Source organism: Macaca nemestrina, chromosome 10 (genome assembly GCF_043159975.1).
Source record: "Macaca nemestrina isolate mMacNem1 chromosome 10, mMacNem.hap1, whole genome shotgun sequence".
Lineage (NCBI taxonomy): Eukaryota > Metazoa > Chordata > Mammalia > Primates > Cercopithecidae > Macaca > Macaca nemestrina.
In genome coordinates, this window is record NC_092134.1 from 86,064,628 (window position 1) to 86,078,704 (window position 14,077).

General features: G+C 39.6%; 1 pseudogene; it reads left to right on the forward strand.

The window, feature by feature from the left end:
* The first annotated feature begins 817 nt into the window (after window positions 1–817).
* LOC105470166 (starch-binding domain-containing protein 1 pseudogene) lies at window positions 818–11,752 on the forward strand (annotated as a pseudogene).
* Window positions 11,753–14,077: the final 2,325 nt, after the last annotated feature.

Here is a 14,077-nt window from a genome sequence, read left to right on the forward strand (position 1 = left end):
TTCTTCAGAAGTGTAGGCATTATAGGAAAATAAGATGGAAAGGCCGTAATGCTAACAGAGATTACACTTTATTGTTGATTGTATTATGAGATTCTGCTTTATGGCAAATACTCCTGGGAATATGTTTAGCCACCTTTAGTTCATGTGACTACCTGATGTCAGTCTAACAACCCTATTTGTGTGACAAACCGCATGCTTGAGTCAGTTGCAGAGCTCTATGTAATGTTATAAAACAGAGGTTTGGTTTTGTTTTTTTCCAAGATAATTGATTAGAGGTTTTCAGTGTGCCTTAGCTGCTTGGAAATAGCAAAATCAGTCATAAAGATCAACTCTGTGGGCTTGAATTCAAGAAGGAAAACAGGAATCCACCAGAATAGTGAAGGACATCTCATCCCAGGTCCCAGAGAGGAGAAGGCGGGCAAGCTGCCCCGATGATGGCATTTGTCTGACAAAAGTGAGTGAAGCCCCAGAACGGGACAGGAGGAGGTAGAAAGCCTCCCTCTGTGATTCACCTTTGCACTGGGAATCCATACAACCCAGGCTAAGGAAGAGCACTTTGTTTCTCCAAAGCCTTGGCACGAACTTGGGGAGAGGCTTGGAGACACTGAAAGGAAAGGACACCAGATAAAGCTGCAGGCAGTTTCCCAGGCCTGAGTTGGAGACTGCGGCACCATTTTTAATCTGGGTGCATAAAACATCAGTCATTATTTGGTAGCCTGGCACCATGGCCATGCAGCATTTTAGTCTTGGACTAGAGATTGGAGCACCTGCTCCGGAGCTGAGTAGGAGCCTTCACAGTCAGAATTGAGTGACAAGTATGGAAAAGAGCCAAGCTGTAGGAACTGGAATTGTTCTCTCCCCAGTTGCAGGTCTGGTGCAGGAGGAGAAGGCCAACAGCCAGTTTCTCCTTGGTGAGAAGATGTGCAGCCAGGGCCAGTTTGGGGACCTGGAACTGATCTACATGTGCCATTGCTGGGTGCCCCAGCCTGCTCCCCTGAGATTGTGATGTAGTAGAGCCCTTTCTGCTCCACACACAGGCTGATCTCCAAGCATTCAGAGCACTCGCTCTTCTGGATCAGCATCCTGAGCTGCTCCACCTTTCCTGTGCACAGATTTGGATGCCATGGGGCCTCTTCTGTTCCATATCCAGGCAGATCTCCAGGCAGTTAGAGCACCCCCTTGATGGAATCAGCAGCTTGAGCCACCCTACCCTTCCTGTACATAGAATGTGGTGCAGCAGGGCCCTCTCCACTTTACTTCCAGCAGATCTCCAGGCATTTGGATCTCCCACCCACCTAGACCAGCAGCCTGAGTTGCCCAGTCATCCTACACATAGATTGTGGTGCAATGGTGCCATCTCTGCCCCATGTCCAGGCTGATCTCTAAGCATTTGGAGTGCATCACCTGCATAAGCAGCCTGAGCCACTCCACCCTCCCTATGCAGACATTGTGGTGGAATGGGGCCCTCTAAACTCCATGCCCAGGCAGAGCTCCAGGCATCTAGAGCAGTCATTCTCCTAGATTTGGAATTTAGGTGACTGCATTCCCTGTGCAGAGAACTTGAAGCTAAAGAAGTTCCTCTTCAGCCCCAAGGCACACCTAGACACACCTCTGGGCACTTGGTGGCTGTGCTCTGGACCTCCCTTGGTGCTGGTGCTTGTGCCTGCCATTGGGTGACTTGTAAGCAGGCCTGATCTAGCCCCAACGATCTTTATCCCTCAGCTATGGTGCTGAATAGGGTGCTCAGGCCACTGTGAACTCCACAGATCTGCCATTTGCCCCCAGAAACAGAGACCTTCTCCAGTAAACAAGGATTAAACATATACCCATTTATGTTGGCCACATCTGGCTCTTACTCATTAGAACCATTAACTTGTCTGTAGGTTGAACTGCCCAACATAAAACTGGCTGACAGAAGTGCATAGAGATATTGAAACAAAGGCAAAAGATTCTACCCTACATTCTCTACAGTCATATCCCCTAGGGAGAGGGGGAAAAGGGAAGAAAATAGTAACGCAGGAAAAGAGAGAAAGGAAAAAAAATCCTATCTGCATGAAAATAATGACAAAATTTAGAAGTGTCAGTGGCCTCAGATGAGAAGGAACCAGTGCACAAATTCTAGCACCATGAAAAATCTGAGTGCTGTGACACCATCAAAGGATCACACTAGCTATCCAGCAACAGTCTCTAATCAAAACGAAAACTCAGAAAGGAAGGATGAAGAATTCAAAGCGTGGATTACAAGGAAGCCCAATGAGATCCAGGACAAGGTTGAAAATCAACACAAAGAAACTTCTAAAGCAATCTAGGAAATGAAGGCAGAGATAAACATCTTAAAAACAAATCAATCAAGTGAGTTTTTCAACTCACTTAAGGAATTTCAAAATACAACTGAAACCTTTATCAATAGACTAGCCCAAACAGAAAAAAGAATTTAAAGCTAGAAGACTGATCTTTTAAACTAACTCAGTCAGAAAATAAAGAAAAAAGAATTTTAAAAATGAATGAGATCTTCAAGAAATATGGGATTATGTAAAGCAACCAAACCTATGAATTAATGGCATTCTTAAGAGAAGAGAAAAAGTAAACAACCTGGAAAATATATTTGAAGGAATAATCAAATAAAATATTTCCAGTTTTGCCAGAGAGGTAGACATTTGGTACAAGACATCCAGAGAACACCTGCAAGATACTATACAAAATGAACATCACCAAGGAATATAGTCACCAGACTGTCCAAGGTCAATGCTAAATAAAAAATTGTAAAGGCAACAGAAAAGATCAGGTCACACACAAAGGGAACCCAATAAGACTAACAGAAAACTTCTCAGCAGAAATCTTTCGAGCTACAACAGTTTGGGGGCCTATTTTCAACATTCTTAAATAAAAGAAATTCCAAACAAGAATTTTATATTCCACCAAACTAAGCTTCAGAAGTGAAAGAGAAATAAAATCTTTTCCAGACATGCAATTGCCAAGGCAATTCATCACTACTAGACTGGCCTAACAAGAGTCCCTCAAAAGAGGTCTAAACATGGAAAAGAAAGAACAATACCCACTACCACAAAAACACACTTAAGTACATAGTCCAGAGATGCTATAAAGCAATTATACAATACAAACTACAAAGCAACCAACTAATGACTCCGTGATAGGATCCAAACCTCATATACTAATATTAACTTTGAATGTATATGGTCTAAACACCCCAATTAAAAGGCAAAGAGTGGCAAGTTGGATAAAAAAAAGGAAGAGCCATTCATTCTGCTGTCTTCAAGAGATCCATCTGACATGCAATAAAACCCATAGTCTCAAAGTAAAAGGGTGAAGAAAAATCTATCACTCAAATGGAAAACAAAAAAGAACAGGAGTCACTATTCTTATATCAGATAAAATAGACTTTAAACTTACAGCAGTAAAAAAGGACAAAGAAAGGCATTATGTAATTATAAAGAATTCAATACCACAAGAAGACTTAACTATCCTAGATATATACCCCCCCAACATTGGAGCACACAGATTCATAGAACAAGTACTTTTAGACATACAAAAAGACAGCCACACAATAATAGTGGGGGACTTTAACACCCTCACTGACAACATTTGATGGGTCATCAAGGCAGAAAACTAACAAAGAAATTCTGATCTTAAATTTGACACTTGACCAATTGGACCTAACAGACATTTATAGACTACTCCACCCATCAGTCACAGAATATACATTCTGCTCATCTGCACATAGAGCATACTCTAAGATTGACCACATGCTCAGCCATAAAGCAATAAATAAATTCAAAAATTCAAAACTATACTAACCATACACTCAGACCACAGTAGAACAAAAATAAAAATCAATATCAGGACGATCTCTCAAAGCCACACAATTACATAAAAATTAAACAACTCTCTCCTGAATGACTTCTGGTAAACAATGAAATTAAGGCAGAAATCAAAAAAGTTTGAAATAAATGGAAACAGAGATACAACATATCAAAATTTCTAGGATGCAGCAAAAGCAGTGTTAAGAGGAAATTTAATAGCTCTAAATACCTACATCAAGAAGTTAGAGAGATCTCAGATTAATGATCTAACATCACACTTAGAGGAACTAGAAAAGTAGGAGTAAGCTAACCCCAAAGCTAGCAGAAGAAAAGAAATAACTAAAATCAGAGCGGAACTGAATGAAGTTGAGACAGAAAAAATCCATACACAGAATCAACAAACCAAAAGTTGACTCTTTGAAAAGAGAAATAATGTTGATAGACTGCTAAGTAGATTAACAAAGAAAAAGGAGAGAAGATACAAATAAACACAATCAGAAATGACAAAGGTGACATTACAACTGATACCACAGAAATACAAAGAAGTCCCAGAGATTATCATGAACACTTCCATGCACACAAACTAGAAAATCTAGACTAAATGGATACATTTCTGGACACATACATCCTCCCAAGACTGAACCAAGAAGAAATCGAATCCTTGAACAGACCAATATTGAGTTTTGAAATGGAGTCGTTCATAAAAATCCTTCCAACCAAAAGAAACCCTGGACCAGATGGATTCACAGCTGAATCCTACCAGATGTGCAGAGAAGAGCTGGTACCACTTCTACTGAAACTATTCCAAAAAATCAAGAAGAGACTCCTCCCTAATTCATTCTTTGAAGCCAGCATCTCTCTGATACCAAAACCTGACAAAGATACAACAACAAAATAAGAAAACTACAGGCCAATATTCATGATGAACATAGGCAAAAAGAAAAAAAAAATCCTCAACAAAATATCAGCAAACCAAATCCAGCAGCACATCAAAGAGTTAATTCACCGTGATCAAGTAGACTTTATTCCTGTGATGCAAGGTCAGTTTAGAACACACAAATCAATAAATGTGATTCACCACATAAACATAATTAAAAACAAAAACCATCTGATTATCTCAATAGACTCAGAGAAAGCTTGTGATAAAATCCAACATCCCTTCATGATATAAACCCTCCAGAAAGTAAGCATCAAAGGAACATACCTCAAAATAATAAGAACCGTCTATCACAAACCCACAGTAAACATCATAATAAATGGGCAAATACTAGAATCATTCCCCTTGAGAACTGGAATAAAACAAGTATGCTCATTCTCACCACTGCTATTCAACATAGTAATGGAAGTCTTAGCCAGAACAATTAGCAAGAGAAAGAAATAAAAGGCATCCAAATAGGAAAGTAAAAATTCAAATTATCTCTCTTTGCTGATGATATGGCTTTATACTTAGAAAACCCTAAAGACTCCATCAAAAGGCTCCTAGTCTTGACAAACCACTTTAGTAAAGTTTCAGGATACAAAATTTATGTACAAAATTAGTGCTATTTCTATATATCAATAGTGTTGAAGTTGAGATCCGAATCAAGAACACAATCCTATTTATAATAGCCAGAAAAAAAGAAAGAAAACCTTATGAATACACCTAACCAAGGAGGTGAAAGACCTCTAAGAAAGAGCTACAAAATTGCTGAAAGAAATCAGAGATGAGACAAAAAAATGGAAAAACGTCTCACACTCATGGATAGGAAAAAAAAAAAATATTATGAAATAGCCATACTGCTCAAAGAAGTCTACAGATTCAATGCTATTCCTATCAAACTATCAATCTCGTATTTCACAGAACTCAAAGTGTTGTAAAAGTCATATTAGACCAAAAAAGAGCTCTAACAGCCAAAGCAATCCTAAACAAAAAGATCAAAGTTGAAGGCATCACATTACTCAACTTCAAACTATACTATAAGAAGACAGTAACCAAAAAAGCATGGTACGGGTACAAAAGTAGACACATAGACCAATGGAACATAATAGAGAACTCAGAAATAAACCTAAACACCTACAGCCATCCAATCTTTGACAAAGTTGGAAAAAATAAGCAATGGGGATAGGAGTCCCTATTCAATAAATGGTGCTGGGATAGCATCAAAATGCAAGGTCTGAAAAATACCTCAAACATTAGTCTTAGGTTTTACAATTGCGATGTTATCTAAAAGAGAAATTGGGGAGGTTACAAATCTTTTGACCTCTGGCTACGTTACTCTTGAACTACAATTCTAATTTTGTGGCCAGTTTGTTAGTTTTACGAAGGTGGTTTTTATATCCAAGCAAGGAGAGGGTTAGTTTTGGGAAGGGACTAATATCTTTGTTTTTAAAGTTAAACTATAAACTAAATTCCTTCCATAGTTAACTTAACCTATGCCCAGGAATGAGCAAAGACCATTAGCTTGTGAGGTTAGAAGCAAGGTGGAGTCAGCTATGTCAGATTTGTCTCACTTTCATAATTTTTCAAAGGTGGTTTCATTCCAGCTATTGTCACCTCTTTGTGTGTGTGTGTGTGTGTGTGTGTGTGTGGTTGTTGTTGTTTTGCCTATATGCCTCTCCTTGCTTCCATTTTCACTTTGACACTTGTACGTGCCAGATTTGAGACCTTGGGTTGCCCTGAGAGGGAGAAAAGATATTTTTACTACCACATCCTGCCATCTCTGTGACTGGATATGTAAGATCAATAGACAGTAACAGATGCTGAGGTGGCTGCGAAGCCTGTGAGCTTAAAATGGATTAGGATGAATAACCATAGCACCACTTGTTAGGGTTCAAAGCTTCAGGGCCCAGGGAAATTCTCTGGCGTGGAGAGAAGGAGGATAGCAGGCCCACCAACCCAGAGGTCAGTGGGCACTGAGAAGTTGCTGGTGGGTGCTCTGTCCTCTACCCCTCAGGTACTCCCCACCAAGGGGCAGAAGCTCAGAAATATGTGCAACCTGTTTCCTGGAGATAAATGACCCTAGGGATGATTCACACCTTATTTGCCTCCTTCTGCTCATTTTCATATTACCTGTCAGTTCAGATTCATATGCTGTTTGCTGCTTAAAGCCTTATTTCCTAAAATAATGAGAACACAAACATTTTCTATACTTTTCCAGTGTTATGGCTGTATTTATGGGCTTATTTTATTTTATACCTGTGGGTAGAGTTCAATTATATCCCTGTCTTTTTCAGATATATAAAAAATAGGGCTTTCTTTATGATTCAAGATAGCTCTCTACAATGAAAAGAGCAGGGAAATAAATCAAAGGGATGAGAAAAATACTCATAGAGAAATGATGTTCTGGACAGGAGGGTCCCCATTTTATGAGCATCAGAGTAGATGGATTTCACCTAGGTCTAGAGGGGAAACAAATGGGCTGATGGCTTGTGATCTCTCTCTCTTTTTAAAGAAAACATTTGCTGAGTTCTTAAAGTACACAATGTTTCTGAAGACAACTGTGCAATATTTGGGGTACGAATACAAGCACAGAAAAAAACAACAAAGCAATTATTTTTTATTCTGTGAAGTCTCTTGGGATACAAAAAATATTTGCTTTTTCCTCAACACGATTTATCAAGATAAATCCATTTGGATTACAACATGAGAGAGAAAGAGAATTATTCAAGCCAATTAAGGCTAAGGAGAAAATTAGGCATCAAAAACTTTTCTGTCATTCTGTCCTCCTAAAATAGAATGTTAGATAAAAAAATCTCTTCAAGAAGGCATTAAATACAATGTAGAGAACTTGAATAATGAAATTGGGAAAAAACAGTGAAGCCCAATATAATCCAATATCTGGTTATCAGTAGAATGAGAATTGTAGAACTGACTTCACAGAGTTTTAAATGTTTAACATCACAATGAACCAAGGATACAGTAAACAGTGCCCTAAAGTCTAGGGAGGAGTTGGGATACAGTTTCTCCAGCTATTACTATTACAGGTATAATACAGTAGACCATTCACCTTGTAAAAATTAAAATGTTACAGGTAAGGCTAAATTCTTTTCTGCCTACTTCCTCAAATCCTAGTGCCCTCTGCACAGGAAAAATTTGTGAGCATTCTTGACTATATTTACTCATGCAGTCACAAACATTTAGTACATGTAGAAAATATATACTATTTTGGGGAAATATGTATTTTTAACAAACACAATGATTACATTCTATATGTGTAGTTTTGCAACTGCTTTTTTCCCTCAACAGTCTGTGTTCAAGATCTTCCATGTCAGTATGCATAAGTGTATCTTATATAATACATATCTCATATTATCCACTTAAACATCAGCTGTTGTAAAGATGTGCTTATTTGGCCATTCTTATATTGGTGGACATTTAGCGTGTTGCCAATCTCACTCTTACATACCTTGAACATAGAAAACAGAATTATCAGAACATAAGATATGCCCCATATAGAATCCTGTTAGCTGGCTATGAGAATACACATTTACCTATACTCTCTGCTACAGCTGATAATATCAAACAATTTTTTTTTTTTTGCCAACCTGAAGGGTATAACAAGAGTAAGTGATTGTTTAATTTTCATTTTCTTGATTTCTAACGGAATCGAGCATTGTTTTCTATATGTTTAATGCCCTATTTGTGTTTCCCTTCTGTGAATTGCCCACTCAGGTTTTTTTGGTCCATTTTTACATTAGATTGTTTGTACTTCCTTCCATTTTTAGAGAATTTTCCTCTGTCTATCCAAAAACCAATATTTTATCTATCATATGTTGATATATCGTCTCTTAGTCTTCCATTAAAAAAACTTTCTGTATATTATTCGTCATATTATAAAAGTTTTATTTTAAAGTAGTCAATTTACCAATTCTTTCTCTTATGACTTAAAAAAAATCCTAAGAAGGATCTATCTACTCAATTTCATGCATGCATTTTCATTTATTTGTTTTGAACACTTTTATACACTTTTTTTTTCTTTTTCTTTTTTTTTTTTTGAGATGGAGTCTAGCTCTGTCACCCAGGCTGGAGTGCAGTGACGTGATCTCAGCTCACTGCAAGCTCTGCCTCCGGGGTTCACGCCATTCTCCTGCCTCAGCCTCCTGAGTAGCTGGGACTACAGGTGCCTGCCACCACACCTGGCTAATTTTGTTTTTGTATTTTTAGTAGAGACGGGGTTTCACCATGTTAGCCAGGATGGTCTCGATCTCCTGACCTCATTATCTGCCCACCTCGGCCTCCCAAAGTGCTGGGATTACAGGCGTGAGCCACCACGCCCGGCCAAACACTTTTATACACTTTTTAATCTTACCCTAGGATTTTAATCTAGTTGTAATTTACTTTGTAATTAGCATGAAAAAATGATATATTTTATTTCTTTTTACCAATGGATACCCAGTTGATATAACACCACTTATTACATAATTGTCTACCTACAGATTTGAAATGTCATTTTTAGCGTATACTAAATTTCCATATACAGTATATGTATACTTTCTGTTCCATTGCAAAGATCCGCTTACCTATGCTTACTTCAGTACTATATTGCTTGTTACTCCACCTTATAATAAAGTTTGGTTTTAGAAATTAAAGAACTAGAATTTATTTTTTATTTCCAAAATTACCTTGATTACTGCTCTGCATTGACTCTTACATATTAATTTTAGCGTGATACTGCTAAGTTATATAAAAAATAGGTTGGGGATTTTTAATAGAATTGCATTGAATTTACAGATAAATTTGTGGACAATTGAATGTTTACAAATATTGAATCTTGTCCCTCATAATCTGATATACTTTTCAGTAAAAATTTACAGTGTCTTGGCCGGGCGCGGTGGCTCAAGCCTGTAATCCCAGCACTTTGGGAGGCCGAGACGGGCGGATCACGAGGTCAGGAGATCGAGACCACCCTGGCTAACACGGTGAAACCCCGTCTCTACTAAAAAAAAATACAAAAAACTAGCCGGGCGAAGTGGCGGGCGCCTGTAGTCCCAGCTACTTGGGAGGCTGAGGCAGGAGAATGGCGTGAACCCGGGAGGCGGAGCTTGCAGTGAGCTGAGATCCGGCCACTGCACTCCAGCCTGGGCGACAGAGCATGACTCCGTCTCAAAAAAAAAAAAAAAAAAAAAAAAAAATTTACAGTGTCTTGCACATTTTTGTAAATTCATTTGAAGTACTTTACAGTTTTGTTATTGTTGCAAATGGCATTTTAAAAATTACTTTTTCTTCAGGTATATAGGATAGGATAGGATAGTACCTTTTAAATCTTTTTTCATAATAGAACTTACTCTTTTCAATGCTGAGAAAATCTCTTTAAGCTTTAGAAGGGTGGACAGAAATGCATACAAGCATTTTTTTCATCAAGATGTCAGGTCTATTCTCCCCAGTGTTTGAGTAGCCCTGGAGTTGCCTATTGCTCAAATTGTTTTAAATGCAGCTTCTGCTGCTCCTCTGATCTCTCATATGAAGGTGTTCTGACATTTAAATCAAACAAGGCCAAATAGATATCAATCTTACATGCACTAACCTTAAATGTAGATATATTTTTAAAACAAACCAGTAAATACATATTGAAAACCTTTTATGCAAGACACAGTTACTGTGAAGTATATAAAGATGAATAAAATGTTTCCCCTATGCTCGGGTGCTTACAACAGAGTTAGCAGTGGATGTGTTTTGAAGTTCAGTGACCACAAATTCAGTAAGATAATAATAATAGCTAACACTCAAAGAATGAGCATTATATGCCAGAAATACATATTACTTTAATCTTTATGAAATGCCCATGCACGGGGCATTATTATTCTCCTCATTTTAGAGATGAGTCCTCTTTCTATAGGAGTATATAATAAAGAATTTGGGTGACTCTTCCTGTGTGACCTGAGCCCCTTCCTGGTCCCATTGTCTCCTGGAGTCACAGCCTCTCAGCCATTGGTGCCATATTGTCTGCCCTGCTTGTTGGAGAGGGTCTTGCCAGAATGCTTTTTGCCTGGCTGCTGCAGGGCAGCCTCTGGACACGGGGAAGGACAGGGACACGAGGAAGGACTGGGACATAAAACAAGAGAAGGATGCTTCTCTTGGGGAGGCTGCGGTTCTGGGAGGCAATCAGGGAGTCAGTGGTAAACTTAACCCTGGATCTTCCAGGCAGGAGCTGTTCACCAAACCAGAGCATCTTCAAGAAAACAGTGGACATTTGATTTCTAAAACCAAAGACCCACAGGAAGCAGCATGGAAACATCTGTGACAATTCAAGAGAACACGTTCCTGCTCGACAGATTTCAGACACAGAAGCTCTAGTTACCTTTGAAACTGGTAACTTGAGTTATTCTGAAGTTTCAAGAAATGAAAGACTTGAATCTCCTATAGCAGAATGGGTATTCTGGAAAAGGACAAGAGACACCTGCTAAAGCAGCTACATGTTTTGCAGAGAAGTTGCCTTCTAGCAACTTGCTCATAGACAGAGCCAAAGAAGTGAGCCTAGCACAATTGGACTTAGTTGACTATGAGAAGGAACTCTTCTAGGGGAGATGTTGGTTTCGGTGGCAGTCTTGAGGCTCCAGGGTTAAACCTAAAGCAGGAAATGGATAATGGCAGAAGTACTCTAGTGGAAGAAAGAGTGCACGGAAAACAAAGAGGGTAGTAGCAATATCTTCAGAGTCTCAGCAAGTTAGTGTCAGGTTCTAGATCCATTATATCATAAGTACTGATGTGCAATTCATTGCAAACTGGAAACCATGAGGGCCTTAGAAGATGGAACACTTACATCACACCTTACTATTGCAAGGGTGCATTCTAGACTCATATTGTTTTCCTGCCAGCAGGTGCGGTGGTGGAATGGAAGTTTGTGTTGGTAGAGAATGGGAAAGTTATCTGCTGGGAAAAATGCTGCAGTGGATTCCTAGAGAATGGCCACGAGGATAAAGTGGTTCACGCATGGTGGGGATTCACTCATTGAGTTTGCCTAGTATTGCAGAGGCTGTAGAAGAGTGTGGGAGATGCTGAGGTTGTGAAGTGCACTGAATAATTTAAAATAAGATAAAGACAGTGTGACTCCAAATTCAGCCATCTAAGTTGTTTTAGATTTGCCAGTGGCATTTGTCTAATGTGCAGAAAAAAGATATTAATATACACACACATGTGCAGATAATGCTTCCAGTGAGTATGGACTTTTTGTCCCCCTCTAGTATCATTGAATGATGAATTTGTACTGAATCGTGATTACTTTAGGGTTTGATCTTCCTGGGGAGTGACTTGGCTAAGCTTCAGGTAAGGACTGTGGTCACGGAGCAAAAAAACTAACCAGCTGCAAATAAACTAACCAGCTGGAGCAAAGAAACTAACCAGTTGCACAGGGTTCAAGCTTGAGCCTTTGGGTGATCCTTAGACCACGGTAGCAAAATAAAGCTCACTCAAACATAGCTGATCTCCTATTGATACACTTTGAGAAACACTCTTTACTACATGCACATTTTATATTAAAAAATAATATGGAACTGTGATCAGAAAATAATGTGATCTAGATGTGATTAATAAGGATATGAAGAGATACTCCAAGACTTCCCAACATTTTTCGCTTGATTTTACATGCCAGGCACGGGTTTGAAGGTAGCAAGTATGTCTTTGTCTTAATGATCTAAGGCTGAAAGAGAAACCAGGGGCCTAATCAGAACCAGTCATGATGGAAGTCAGGCACAGGAGCAGCCCATGAGGAAAGGGAACATGAATGGGATTAGGGACTGGGCTGAGTGAGGTGGCTTGAGTGACACCTCTTAGAGGACTGGGAAGTATAGGTACAGCCTGACTGCAGAGAGGGATGCACCCATCATTTACCCACGGGAGCCTCTGTGGGACCATCTCTCTCCCACCCTCACTCCCCTGTCCCAGTAGATTTGGAAGGATGGACGGTCCTGTAGCAATCATTTCCGTCCATCACCCTTCCCTCTCCTTTCATATAAGTAGCTATCTTGGCTAACAAATTTATACAGAATTGGCCAGGCACAGTGGCTCACACCAGTAATCCCAGCACTTTGGGAGGCTGAGGTGGGCAGATCATGAGGTCTGAAGATCGAGACCATCCTGGCCAACAAGGTCAAACCCCGTCTCTACTAAAAATACAAAAATCAGCTGGGCGTGGTGGCACGTGCCTGTCATCCCAGGTACTTGGGAGGCTGAGGCAGGAGAATTCCTTGAACCTGGGAGGTGGAGGTTGCAGTGAGCCAAGATTGTGCTACTGAACTCCAGCCTGGAGACAGAGCTAGACTCCGTCTCAAACAAACAAACACACAAACAAAAACAAATTTATACAGGATAGTGATACAGAAGTACACCTTTGCTCTGAGAAGAAATACAGCATACATTTAAACTTTAAGTTTTTATAACTGAACAAATAAAAGCTGAGTTTTAATATCTTTTAAAAAACAAAACCAAACAACTACAACAACAAATAATTTGGCTAGCATTTGTCCCCCATTCCTGGGAAGGGGCCTCTAAACTCTGGACATTTCCTTGAGTGGTAGCATTATCTATGTTATTCATGGTGGGCCCCTCAGATCACACCTGATAGTTTATGCTAATGTGGTGACTCAGCATGGGGGCTGGACACACTGGAAAGACCAATCCTATGATTACAGGTTTGGGGCTTTGAGCCCAACCTCCAGGGAAGGGAGAAGAATTGAAGATTGAGTTTAATCACATTGCCAATGAATCAATCAATCATGCCTGTGTAATGAAGCCCCAATAAAAACTCTGCATGCTAAAGTTTGGGTGAGTTTCTCTGTTTGGCAAAACTCTTTGAGTATTATCACACATCGTATCCTGGAGGAGGTAATGTTGTGTGGGACTTTGCAGAGACAGGATGATTGCGACCCTCCCAGAACTCCCCCTCTGTGTCTCTCCCTTGGCTGGTTGTGACTTGTATTCTTTTGTTATAACAAAATTGTAATTTTAAGTATAGTTCTTTCCTGAGTTCTATGAGTCATTCTAGGGAATTATTGAATATGAGGGGCTTCATGAGGACCTCTAGATTTGTAGCCAGCTGATCAGAAGTGAGGGTGGCCCTGGGGACCCCAAACTTGCAGCTGGTGTCTGAAATGAGAGAAGTCTTATAGAGGACTGTGCCCTTAACCTGTGAGATATGGCTTAACTCTGGGTAGTTGGTGTTTACAAGTAACAGTGGAAAGTTTGTCGCTTATAAACACCTGGAGGTGCCTTGTGCAAGGCAAACGACGACCCTCGAATTTGTCTTTCTGAAGTTTCAATGTTTGTATGTTTCATATTTAGA